Source organism: Neofelis nebulosa, chromosome 13 (genome assembly GCF_028018385.1).
Source record: "Neofelis nebulosa isolate mNeoNeb1 chromosome 13, mNeoNeb1.pri, whole genome shotgun sequence".
Lineage (NCBI taxonomy): Eukaryota > Metazoa > Chordata > Mammalia > Carnivora > Felidae > Neofelis > Neofelis nebulosa.
The window spans coordinates 46,848,262-46,861,975 of NC_080794.1; the positions used below are offsets into that span (position 1 = coordinate 46,848,262).

The 13,714-nt window shown below is 41.5% G+C and overlaps 1 protein-coding gene across 3 annotated transcripts in view; it reads right to left on the bottom strand.

Moving 5' to 3' along the window:
* Positions 1 to 13,714, bottom strand: part of LOC131492922 (uncharacterized) — a 534,086-nt gene that overhangs the window by 418,002 nt on the left and 102,370 nt on the right. The window lies entirely within an intron of this gene.

A 13,714-nucleotide genomic window follows, 5' to 3' on the forward strand; every position in this document is an offset into this window, starting at 1 on the left:
AAAATGGCCTTCAGACTTTACCGCATATACTGAAATGAAGGGTTCTCACTGTCTAATTTCCAGTCAAATAGGCGCAAAATCGATTGACACAACCTTGGTGCTGCTTAACAGGACAAGTGAATCATTTGCTTCCCAAATTACAGGGAACTCTGCAGTCAGGCCACCTGGGTAACCACAGAACCTCTCCCTCAAAGACAGAGGAATGCAGACAAGCAGTCCGAGTTTGGGAGCCATCTCCACTCCGAGTGGTCAGTGTCTTCATCCTCAGGGGATCAGGGTATTAGCATGCCCAAGCCAGCATATGGTGCACATCTTACTAACTTAATCATGGGACACAAGCAAGCTGTTTTCAAGATAATTTGGGGCCCTGTGAGTAGTCATACCTCTTCCCAGCCCCCGTTCAGCTCTGAAAGGGATGATGCATCCCCATCTCCTTTGCCCAAAAGATTTCAAAGAAATCCTGCCAGTGTTTGTAATATCCGCAAAACCCCTCTGTAAGTAACACCCAGGCCACACTGAGCAGACTGAGGCCAAGAAGCTCAGTTCTGCCTGACAGCTTTCCCCCCAAGTTGTTATTTTTGCATTGTGGAAGCGAAGAAAGACCCCTCAACAGAAGATTCACAGCAGCCCTAACTTAGACCTTTTAAGGCTGCTTTATGGAAGGTCAATTTTCATATATTTGAGAGATAAAAGTAAATTCAGCCTCTCTATCTGGAAGCCTCTTTTTATGCTGATCAAAGACAAGGTGATTTTTTGTTGGTTGGTTGGTTGATTTGCTTGTTTTATAAAACATACATGAGACTTGGTCTCTACTCAGGCAAGGACCTCTCTCTTCAACATCCATCCCTGTCTCTTCAATCCTTTCAACCATGATTACCAAGGTTTGCAGGGGATTCTTTAGCAAACAGTGTCCTGGGAAATATCTGGAAAATGAGAAATTATTAGAGATAGATCTTTAAGATGAAATGAGAGACTTTGTTCAACCTTCAGAAGTATTTGTAACTGATTCCTTGAAGTAAAAGGGAAGATCAATATGGATATTTCAGTACCCACAGATAGAAGAGAAAGGGGGACACAAGGGAAGAAATGAATATTTATTGCCTACTTAGGGAGATAAACAACGACCACCGAAGTGAAAAGAAGTCCAGGCTATTTATTCAGAGCTTGTTAAAGCAAAGCAAATTAGCCAACATCTCTTGTGGTCAGTACAGATTCAAAGGCAGGCAGAGGAGTGGGAAAGATTCACAGTGCGGGAAAAGGGAAGGTCTCAGGTGGGCCCTGATTGAAAGCTATTGGTGTGGAAACTGGAGATTGCTACCTAGAAGGGGGTGCATCCTATGGGATTGGATTGGAAAGCTTATTTGGCTTTCTCCAGTTGGTTCTGTGTTAGAAGCAGAGGAAACAAGGAGGGAGTCATTCAGCAAGCCCCCACCCTTCTGGGCAGATGACTACAAAGGCTATGGCTTGGCTTCCTGAACTAGTTGCTAAAGAGCTTCTGAGTCAGTGTTCAATTGTTTTGTATTTTGTCCACTTGTCACATTGTGTCAAGTCACATTTTCTAATTGTTTATTTAATTTCTCAGATGGTAGGTACCCTAATTTAATCTCCACAACATTCCTGTAAAAAAAGACCTTGTTTCACTATCTCCCAAAAGAAAAAACTGAGGCAAGCTGTTCAAGGTTACAGAGCTGGTAAATGGCAAGTCTAGGTCTTGGATGTTGGGAAGTCTGACTCAGAAGCCAATGTTCTTTCTGTAATTCTATGCAGCCTTAGAGATGCAGATGTCCACTCCTAGAGGCCACTACTGAGAGCATCTGTAATCTGGGAGATTTAGGATGTAACCAGTTTTTCTTTTTCTATGATGTTAGGTCCAGCCTGGCTTTAATATGGCCTTTCCTTCCATCAGCTAATAACTAGAGACTGTACTCCAAAGATTATGCTAAGGTATCTTTCTAAATTATAAGGAATTTATAGCCAAGTAGAGGCCTGAGGTCATTATCCCAAGTAACATGGGCCATTACATTTTTTTAATTGAACTTTTATAAACCAAATCATGCTTTATGGTGTGTTAAGAGAAAACAATATTGAAAAACGGTGTCCCCTACTCAAGATTAAGGGAACTTAAAGTGAAGTCCCTTGACATTCTAATTGCATACCTGGGGGACTAGAAGATACACCTTAAAGATACGAAAAATATGGTGGTTATAAACATGTGTGCATCTTGATCCCTGGGTAAACTGTTGCACTTTTAGAACATTTTGGCAATGTTCGTTGACCTCCAAAAACAAAAGTCCTAACATCTGTAATTTAAACAAACCACAACAAAAGCATTCCCATCTGTGGTGATGTGCAGTCAGGACTGAGAACTGCTCTGAAGAGAGAAGACTTTTGTTTTAAATATGGTTAACTTTGCCACGTCTCTGCTTTGTTCATATTCTGAGTAGAGTGTGTTCACCTCCAAGATGCCCATGGGAGAACACCAGCCATACACTGCTGTGGGCACTGCTGAAAAAGAAGCAGCTTCTTCCTGCCTCCTGTTAGTATTTCTTTTCTTAGATACCAGGAATATTTATTGGTCTCATGAGTCTCATGTAAGATTTCTTTTGAAAATGGGTTACAGTGCAAATAAAAATTTTAAAAACTACTAAATGAAATGAACTTTAAGGACTCTTTTAACTCTAAAGCATATTACATTTTGTAGGTAACTCTTCTTCAGTGTCACCCATGAAAGGATCGGATAAAAGGCATTCCCAGAAAAGAATACGCATGGCATGCCCATCCATCCTCTCTCCTCCGAATGGTTTCCACAGCTAACCTAGTCCCATGATTAGAAAGGGGAAGTTGAGGGGTAGACTCTGCCACTGGATCCTTTTGGTTTAACAAATGTCATGTAACTACGGTTCTCATGGACAGAACCAGTCTTAAAATTAGGGAAAAGCAAATTATGCCTTTTATGAATTTACCTCTTTTCCCCTCATACTTCCCAAACCAGAACCACCTGCCTTCCCAATATGCAGATTATCAGTTAGATGTGATAACCTCCTGGGAGGTGTAAGGGTATCATAGGACCCCTCCTCCAAACCCCATTACTTTACACATAGTTTCCACAGCTGCTATTAGACCTACACGACCAATACTTAATACTTACTTTAAGGTTTCTTTTATTTATTTATTTATTTATTTATTTATTTATTTATTTACTTATTTATTTATTTACTTATTTACTTACTTAATTTTAGGGAGAGAGAGTGAGTCTGCATGGCAGAGAAGGGCAAAGGGATAAAGGGACAGAATCTTAAGTAGGCTCCGTGCTCATCATGGAGCCTGATGCAGGACTCTATTCCACAACCCTGGGATAATGACCTGAGCTGAAATCAAGAGTTGGTACTTGACCAACTGAGCCACCCAGGCACCTCTGTTTTATGATTTTATCTTGATGTTTTGACATCAGACTACATGACCTTTAAACACTGGTGTTTCTCAGGACTTTGCTCTGGACTTTCCCTGGGCCCTCTTTCTCTTCCTCTCTCCCTCCTTCTCCTCCTCTTCTTCCTTCTTCAACAGATTGAGTGAGATATAATTCAAATACCATACAATTTTCCCACTTAAACTATACAATCAAAAGGTTTTTACTATACTCACAAATATATGCAACCATCACCACACTCAATGTTAGAACATTTCATCACCTCAAAAACAAATTTGATACCCTCTAGCTATTAACCTCCCTCCCTCACTCCCACCCACAACCCCAGATCTGAGCAACCACTAATCTACTTAACGTATCTATAGATTTCCCTATTCTGGACGTTATACAAACAGAATCATATAATATGTGCTCTTCTGTGACTTACTCCTTTCATGTAAAATGTTTTCAAAGTTCATCCATGTTGTAGCATGTACTGACTACTAGATTCCCTTTTTATGGACAAATAATATCCCACTGTATGTATTGGCATATTTTGTCTATTCATTTGTGAGTTGATGGGCATTCGCACTATTTCCATCTTTGGGCTATTAAGGACAATGCTGCCATGAGCAAATGATTCTGTGTGGACACAGGTTTTATCTTGGGTATAAACCTAGGAGTGTATTTGCTGGGTCATACTCTATGTTTAATAGATTGACTGTTAATAGCCAGACTGATTTCCAGAGCAGCTGCATCATTTTAAGATTCCCACTAGCAGTGTGAGCTCAGAGCCTGGAGCCTGTTTCGGATTCTGTGTCTCCCTCTCTCTCTGCCCCTAACCCACTCGCATCCTGTCTCTGTCTTTCTCAAAAATAAATAAACATTAAAAAAATTTTTTAAATAAAATAAAAAAAATGTTTTTATAAAAAAATAGAAGAAGTGTGAGTCTTCCCATTCATTGTTAGTTTTAATAATTATTTTGGTTATTCTGGGTCCTTTGCAAGTCTTCAAAAATTTTAGAGTCAGCTTCTAAATTTACCCAAAGAAGTCAGTTGGGACTCTGTTAGAGACTGTGTTCAATTTGTGAACTGATTGATGGAGTAGTGCCATCTTACAATACTAAGTCTTCCAATCCATGAGCATGGATGTTTTCCACTTACTTAAACCTTCTTTAATTTCTTTCAAAGTCTTGTAGTGTTCAGAGTACAAGTTTGGCACAACTCTTGTTAATTTAATCCTAAGTATTTTGTACAGTTTGATGCTATTTAAAATGTAATTGCTTTCTTATTTTCAGATTGAATATTGCAAGTGCACAGAAATACAAATGACAATTGATTTTATGTATTAATCTTACATCATGTAACCTTGCTAAACTCATTTTTTAATTCTAGAAGTTTTTCAGCAGCTTCCTTGGGCTTTTCTATATATAAAAATCATGTGATTTTAGTTCTTCAATTCCTCCTTTACTGATATTTCAATTTCATCAAGTTTTCTAATGTAGTGTGTAACTTAATTACTGCTATTACCACTATAGTTTTTCAGTTCTTTTTCAGTGTTTGCTCTAGGATTTACCATATACATCTATCAGACTCAGCTTCAGATTTATACTAGTTCAATTCAAATGATATAAAGAAATGCTACTCTGATATAGTTCAGTTCCCTTCTCTACCTCTTGTGGTATTATTTTTATACACATGATATCTATTAATATTACTAGTTCACTTGGGCTGCCATAACAGAGTACATGGATTAGGTGGCTTAAACAACAGAAATTTACTTGCTCACACTTCTGGAGGCTAGAAGTCGACTATCAAGGTGTCTTCAGTTTGGTCTCTCCTAAGGCTCTCTCCTTGGCTTGTCACTCTGTCTTCACATGGTCTTCCCTTCTGGCTGTGCATACAAATTCCTAGTATTCTCACAAGCACTTGGGGTTTAGTTTGTATTTCTTTAATGACTTATTATGTCAAGCATCTTTTAATATGCTCATTTGTCACTTATATACCTTTTTTGGCATATAAATATACCATCAAATATTTTTTCTATCTTATAAATTATGTTGTTGCCTCATTTTTGAGATTTGAGAGTTCTTTACGTAATCTGATATATGTTGCAAGAATCTTTCGCAGCCTGTGACTTATCTTTTTTTTTCTCTTAACAGGGTCTTTAAAAGAGCAAAGGTTTTTTTTAATTTTGATAAGATCCATTTTATTGAATTTTTTCTTTTATCAATCATGAGTTTGGTTTTGTATCTAAGAACATTTTGTTCACCCAAGGTCATGAAGTACTTTTGCCTGTTTTCTTCTAAGAGTCTAATTATTTTTAAATTCTACTCTTTTATTTTTCAGATCTTAGGTCACTCTTTCAAATTAGCCTTCTCTGACTGCCCAGACAAGATCAGATCCCTGTGTTGTTCATCTTCAGAGCATTTTATACACTTTCCCATATCCATCCAAATTTATAATTATATATGTTGCATGATTATTTGCTAAATGTCTGCCAATCCTCTTGATTGTAGCTCATGGGTTCTATTTTTGCTTACAGTTATATCCTTGAGTCTAGTACAACTTACTCCATAGAAATTGAATAAACTAATGAATGAAGAATAAGCAAATGTATAGGTGCCACTATACACCATGGAAGACTATATTAAGAGAAAGTGTTGTTGTTCTAAGTCCACTTGATCTCAACAATTTGTCGTGAAGGAATGAGGTCAAGGTGAAGTTATTAGAACACTTCTGCCCCAGGGCCCATTGTAGAAGGGAAAAAAAAAACATATAGGGAGATCACAAAAGTAAAGGAAAAGGGCTAACAATATTTTAAGGTTTATTAGGTCTCAGGCACTTTGTATAAAAATACATCAGGCTCAAGGGTGTTAACCTTGACCTTGACCAAGGTTACTCTTCTAATAAATTCAGAAATTGGGACACGGCTTGAAGCCTTAATCCAAACTCCAAACTCAATGCTTTCTTCCTATTCTTGTGCTACTTTCCAAAATAAAAACTTAAGAGTTATCCTTTAAAAGTCTATCGGCTAGATGGGTGATGGGAATTAAGGAGGGTACCTGTGGTAATGATCACTGAGTGTTGTATGTAAGTGATGAACCACTGAATTTACTCCTGAAAACAATATTGCACTGTATATTAACTAAAATTTAAATTTAAAAATGAGGTCTATGTAGTTGTCAGAATGTACCAATATGAAGCATCTTGATAATATCGATTTCTTTTTTTAGATATTCCTTGAGAGAACAACAAAGCATCTTAAAACAAAAATCACAGCCTTCTCTACCTTGTAGGCAGAATGCTACTGTAGTCACCCTGGGTTGTCTAATGACGAAAGAACCTGCAAGTCATATCAGAAGATGAGGGAGCCTAGAAAACCTGCTCCTACTGGTGGGAACAAGGAAGATCCCTTCAATCCTTTATAATTAAATCAGGTAAAGAAAGCATAATTCCTTACACATAATAGAGCGCAGCAAATGGGAGTTTCCTGTTCCCTTTTCCCACCACAACAGGGACTGCCATTACTGATAAAAGCTCACAAGAGGGGGAAAAAAGGCATTGCCCTGACTTGCTAGCCTCTCAGTCAACTCCTAAAGATCTTGTGGAGAATCTTTGTTAAGAAGACTCACCTACAACCTCAGGAGTATAGCTGAGTCTAGCAACAAGGAGCCTTTTCTCTCTGACTGGAATGAAATTAGTGCTCGGGAGTCTTTAGGCCATTCCAGTGTTCCATGCCAGGTTTATATCCTAGGAACGAGTAGGATTTATAGCCTAGGAATGAACAGGGTTTATAGGTCTTTCCAGGTAAGGTTTTTAGGCTGGAGGCTCAAGCACCAGCTCAACCAGGGCTCAGTTTTGTTCAGGGCCACGACTTCCTCAGGTGGGAATACATCCAGGTTCTCCATATTGTTGATTCTGCAAATACTTCATGCTTGAAGGTACTACCTGTAGTCTGACATGAACATTCTAAGCCAATGCTTCTCAAACATTAGGTACACAGGATTCATCTGCGGATACTGTCAAGCAGATTCTGATTCAGGCCAAGTCTGCATTTTTAACAAACTCCACAGATCGCACTTTGAGTAACAAATTTCTAAGCCACTGGTTCTCAAATTTTAATGAGCATCAGAATCACTTAAAGGCTTGTTAAGCTCTGGCCCCACCCCTGGAGTATGTGATTCAGTTACCTTAGGGTATAGCCCCAAATCTTGCATGTCTAGTAAGTTCCTAGGTAATGCAGATACTGTTATCTTGAGAACCCAATGCAGAACCTCATATTCATGTGATTCACTAGAACCAATAGGCCAACACTTGTGCATTGATCTGGCTTCCTGAGACCACTGAGCTTTCAGTCCCACACTTTTTCTTATATGACCTTTGTCTTCTGTTTTAGTGCTTCAATTTCCTGACTACTTCAGCTTCTGACTGAGAGCTTCATTCCCTTGCCCCATATCAACAAAGTGGGAAAGACTACATAGAACATGAAGACTGGATGGTGTGGTCCACTGGAAGGCTGTCTTTGCGGACCAGCCACCATATTGTTCCTTGATCTCAACAAACTAGACCTGACAATGTAATTCAGAAGAGACACTTCTTAGAGAAAGCACCACCTCACTGTTCTAAAGGAATGATGGAAAAAACTCCTACAAAAGGGAACAGAAAGTTAATTCCATCTACCACCCACTAAACACTCTATCCTATGTCCCATCACCACCAGGGTGGCCCAGTTTTTACTTTTTTTTTCCTTCATTGTATCAGTAATCCCTGAGGGAGGTGGAATGTGAATATCTCATGTCCATTCATTGAATTGAAGCAAAATTCTTTCCCTTTAACCTTGTCCATTCTCTGACCTAGAAGGGCCCCTCTTGAGCCCAGTCTACAGCTCAACTCAGAAATGCCCAGAGACATGTCATTGCAGCACCAGACAGCTGCTGGCAACTATTGAGAGAAGTGACAGACATTTCCCCCCTAGGCTTTTAATGTGGAATCACTCTTTTCTGTCAAATCTGTCTGTCTGCACTTGACCTTTCGGTGAAAAGCATGTAGCTGTTAACAAGCCTCTTCAGGATAAGAAGCAATAAATCCACTCACACTGCTCCAACTTCTTCCTGTCCTGTGGGTGCTCTACTTAGGATACTTCAAGATATCATACTGGGTTCCATTTCAGGCATACTGGGAGGCCAGCTTTCTTCACACTTCCACGTGTAAATTCAACTGGAGGTGGAGTTCTCCATATGAGAAGTATTTCAAAGTGTCATATTCAGTTCTCTGCTACCTCTTAACAATATTAATATGTTCCCTGAAGAGCCAAATGGAGTTGATAATTATAGAAAAGAAAATGATAAAGATCAACTATTTTCCCAACAAACTTTCTCAGATGACCAATTAAATCTTTACTGGGATGGGGGCGCCTGGGTGGCTCAGTCGGTTAAGCGGCCGACTTCGGCTCAGGTCACGATCTCGCGGTCTGTGAGTTCGAGCCCCGCATCGGGCCCCTGTGCTGACAGCTCAGAGCCCGGAGCCTGTTTCAATTCTGTGTCTCCCTCTCTCTGACCCTCCCCCATTCATGCTCTGTCTCTCTCTGTCTCAAAAATAAAAAGTTAAAAAAAAAAAAAAATTAAAAAAAAAAAAATCTTTACTGGGATCTTAGACTCATAGCGTCATCTCATCAATTTTGAAGGGATTATAGATTAATAAAATATATGCTAATAATTTCTATGATTTATTAAAATTTTATAATAAAATGGCAAATGGCTGTATCTCACCTTTTATGTGCCAGGTAGTGTTCTTAGTGTTGTATGTATAATAATCTAATTTTCACAAGAAAGAACGAAATTTCGCATTAGTCTTAGTTCGATTTTACAGAAAGATGAAGTATTCTACCAGGGTTTATTGAGTGCTAAAGGCAGGATTCAAACTCAGGCTCTCTGATTTTCTGCTTTCTGCATTTTACATTTCCCAAATCACTTGCATATAATATGCCTGCTTTGGAAAGCAGGAACTAGTTTTACATTTTGCAGACAAGGATGGTGAGATTGGAAAAGGTTATGTGACATCTCTGAGTTTTGTGCAGGGCATTTCTGGAATTAATTTCAACCCTGTCTTTAAGAGCCATTTTAAGGCAGCTCAGATTTTTTTTCAGTACATGTTCCCTCTCCCTTCCAGTATAGAAGTCGTGAGACATAAGACCCGACCAAAGCACAGAGCTTGCTATGAGGGCTGTACACAGTCCCGTGCACAATTGGACCCAGGGAAGCTCAGCAGAGTAACAGGAGTTTACCTGATAGCTTTAAACTTTTGATCATCCAAGGTGGGTGGATAAATCCATCAGTGAGAGTTTCTCTGCATCCTGCCACACCAGGCTCCTGGTCCCTGGATCTCTAGCCACTCATTCATAATGTGATTCTACACAAAGTTTCAGAAGTCTAACTTCACCATTATATTCTACTGGGTGATGTCAGTGAAAAGCACTAGGAGAGAGTGTGGCCTCCTTGCCTCCTCCCGTCTGCCTGCCTGCCCTCACTTCCAAATAGCTCACCAATAACCCTTCAACACTGTAGGCAGCTTTCCTGGAGGACCAGAAAAACCAGTGGGAGCCAGCAGCGTCTGGTCTCAGAGCCCACTCAGCTGAGTGGGCACGTCTGCCAGGGTCAGGCCCCATGGCACAAAGGCCCTACTTTCCATAGCACTAGCTGCTGCTAACCTACCAGATAATTTACTGACTATGTTTGTTGTTTATTTTCTCCCCTCCAGCTAGAATGCAGGCTCCACAAAGGCTGGGGTTTGGCCTTTTTTGTAATTGATGCTATGACTTAGAAGAGTCCTTATCCCATCCCAGAGGCTAAATAAATACAGGAAACTGATGAGCAAATGAAGTGCCTTCTCAATATTACCTGAATCCTCCATAAGCATCTCATACTATTAAAAATTAAACTGATTTCGTTTTTGCAAAACTACTCATGTCCACTTATCCAAATCAGATGGTAGAACAGGCCTGTATGATTGTAGTCTTCCACTTAGCCTCCCTCTCATTTTACATCCTCGCCATACCCACTGTCATGTCCTCTAGACCAGCAACTCATTGTCTGGTCTTTGCTCGAGTCAATGCAAAGTTTCCCACGTGCTTCCTTGCCCCTGTTCTGGCACCTATTCAGTGCTTACACCCAGCCGCAGGGACATTTCTACAACCTAGATATCTCTTCACAGTTTTGCTTACAACCCTTTCATGATAACTTACACTTTCAGAATCATGGACACCTCCCCCTCCTCCCCCCTTGCAATATCACTTTGTCTATCACCTGCACCCGTTCTCCCTGCAGCTGCACTTTTCAGCTTTGGTTTCTCTCTCCAGCCACACTGGACCACCTGCCTGGTGTCCCATGAGTTCATGAGTGACCTTTGTTTTCTGCCTTCCACACTTTTTCCTTGACCTGGAAAATAGCCCTTCTCCACCAGGCTGCTTCCTCTTCTTAAAGGCACAATTCCTGTTTTATCTCCTCAGACTTAGTTTTATGTCCTCCTTACCTGCTCCCATAAACCTATCGTGTATGCCTGCACTTGTAAATTTTGGTTATTCATCTGTCTCCTCTACTATATTGTAAATTCCTCAGGGGCAAGAGATGTGTTTCAAGTCTATGTCACTAGAGCCCAGCTCAGGGTGAGGGGTAGAGTCTTCACTGGAGAAATGTTTAATAAGATAATTCAGAAGGAGCAAAGGGAAATGCTTGTGCTGGTCTCTTTCCCCCATCTTAGGATGATTCTCATGGGTTGTGAAATAGCTTAGAAAAGAAGTGCTTTCAGAAATTAGCCCCAGTGGAGACACAGACTAACTCTAGGGTCAGCTATAACTGGGTGAAATTGTAACTCTTGCAGTTTGATATTTTAGTAATTTGCACTAGAGCCAGACAGGTGTTTGAGTTTTTTATTTTTGTTCTTATTTTTTTTCCAGCTAGGCCTTAACCACTTATTTTCAGACATATTATGGAAAATAACTTCTAGGTAACATGGAACATCCTAGATTTAAATTTTTCAATCATTACAGAACAGGTATGAGCTCTTTCTTCTTCTGTCCCTCCAGGCCCAAGAGCCTGGATGCAAAGCCCATTCTCTCTTGCTAAGGTGGGAATGTGGAGGCATTGATCTAAGCTTAACCCAGTAAAAAGGCAACAAAAATATATTTAAACATTTTACAAAGACTAAAGTTGCGACTTATGGTTTCCTAACCCACATCAGGAATGGTCTGGCCTAGGGGAGGTCAGAATGGTGAGAGTCAGAGGAGAAAGTCAAGGGTGACTACCTCTTCTCTCCCTCCTCTGGACTCATGTCCTCCTGTGCTGTCATCCCTATACTTGGAAACAGAGGCCCCAGAAGTCAGCATGCATAGTCATAAAGTGTAGGGGCTTCCGCATCCTAGTCATGGGCCCAGGAAATTTCGTACAGTTCATTCTGACTCAGCACATCAACACTCAGACAAGTCAATTCTTTCTCCAGTTGAGTCAAAGAGCAAAGGACATGTGAACAGAGGACAAGTTAATAAGGATTTACGTACTTACAACTGGGGATAGATAAGAGCTCATTGAGGCAAATGGGAAAGGGACAGCTACAGGCAGCAGTGGGTGTCTTGCTGCTTCTGACCCAGACCTTGGATCTGCCAAGCTAACAGTCAAAGCCAGGGAGGGCTTGATTAACGATACGTACAGAGCTCTTTCCTACTTGAGTTTGGCGGAACTTCTCAAGTCTAGTGTGTTGACACGTGGCTGGCCTCATCTGCTCCATTCCCTCTAACACTTGCATATATACACACTCTGAGGTGTTCAACCTCCAGCTTACTTTAGGAAGACAAGGAGAGGTTAGGTTTGTTTCACATAGCCAAAAGATATTGAGCCTCTGACCAGCAAAGCAAGGTCCATTCATGGGGTATTGTGGTGGCCTGCCATTCCCAGAGGAAACCTTTCCTGCTTAGTTGCTGAGATCCCGGATCTTGCACTAGAGGAATATGAATGGAGGCCTAACAGCTGTCTCCAGTGAAGCCCTGGGCTGGTGATATGGGTGGCCTAAAAGCAAGACAACTGCTTGCTGTGCTCATATCAGAGGCGCAGTCACTCTGACCTAAAGTATTTCCAAGCACAGGTACTTTCTCAGTAATGCTGGCTCCCCCAGAGTCAAAGGGGGTACCCTGAATGGATGGATCGCTGGCATTCTGACAGAATGTGAGACTGGAAGGGTTTGGTGTGCTCTGAACACAAACCCCACACACGTTCCAAATATTGGTGGGAATGGTAGTGTTTCCAGACACAGATATCATATCGGCCCCTCCTCTTATATCACTTGTTCTCTGGACAAGGGGGCCCCAGGTGTTCTGACAGACAGGAATACAGGGGCCTCCAGTCATAGGTACAAATCTGTCAATTCCCACTATACCGTGAGTGCTTTGGACAGGTGGGCCTTAGGTACTGTGAATGAAGACGGGAGCAGAAGTAGCTTCAAGCCCAAGTGTGGTGCCATCCCCCCATACTGCAACACCTGTGCTCTGAACAGGTAGGCCCCAGGGGCTCTGACTACAGGCAGGAACAATACTGGCTGAAAGTGCAGGTATGGCACCAGGCCCTGCATTGCAGTACACATGCAGTGGTCAGAGAGCCCCAAGATGTTCTGGGAAAAAGGCAGAAGTATCTCCAAACACTGATATGCTATTGGCCCTTCTGCCTACAGATGTGTTCTAATCAGAAGGGCCTCAGGTGATGTGACCACAAGGAGTAACTGTCTCCTGGCACATGTCTCTTCTCAGCAGTGCTGTCTCCTCTGGTAGTAGCAGGAGTGCTCTGGATGGTCATGGATTAATGAGAAGGAAGACCCAAGCACCTGACCACTGGCAGGAAGGAAGGTGTCTCCTAAGACAGGTTTGTTTCCATAGAGCTGGCCTCTCCAGCTGCAACCGGGCCATGACTTTGGTGCTCGGTTAGGCCTTCGCCAACACCAGGGTATCACAAAAGGCCAGCTGAGTACCGACAGGGATGCCAAAGATCTAACAGAGGGAGGTCAAACTGACAAAAACTGATAGGGCCACACTTCCACTGGGTGGCTGGGCTACAAGAGAGGCTAAGTCTGGAGCCAGTGCTGGGGCTGCAAAGATTCCAAAGGGGAGAGAGCTGTCGCAGTTGGTGGCTTTAGGCTCTAGCCCACCAGGAGAACAAATGTTGGCTGTGTGATTTCTCCCACGTCAAAGGAAAGGTGGAAGTTTGTATGTGGGTCGCTGACTGAGGGTGTAGTCAGCTGGTGAATATCAGAGCTGAAGCAGTGCTGC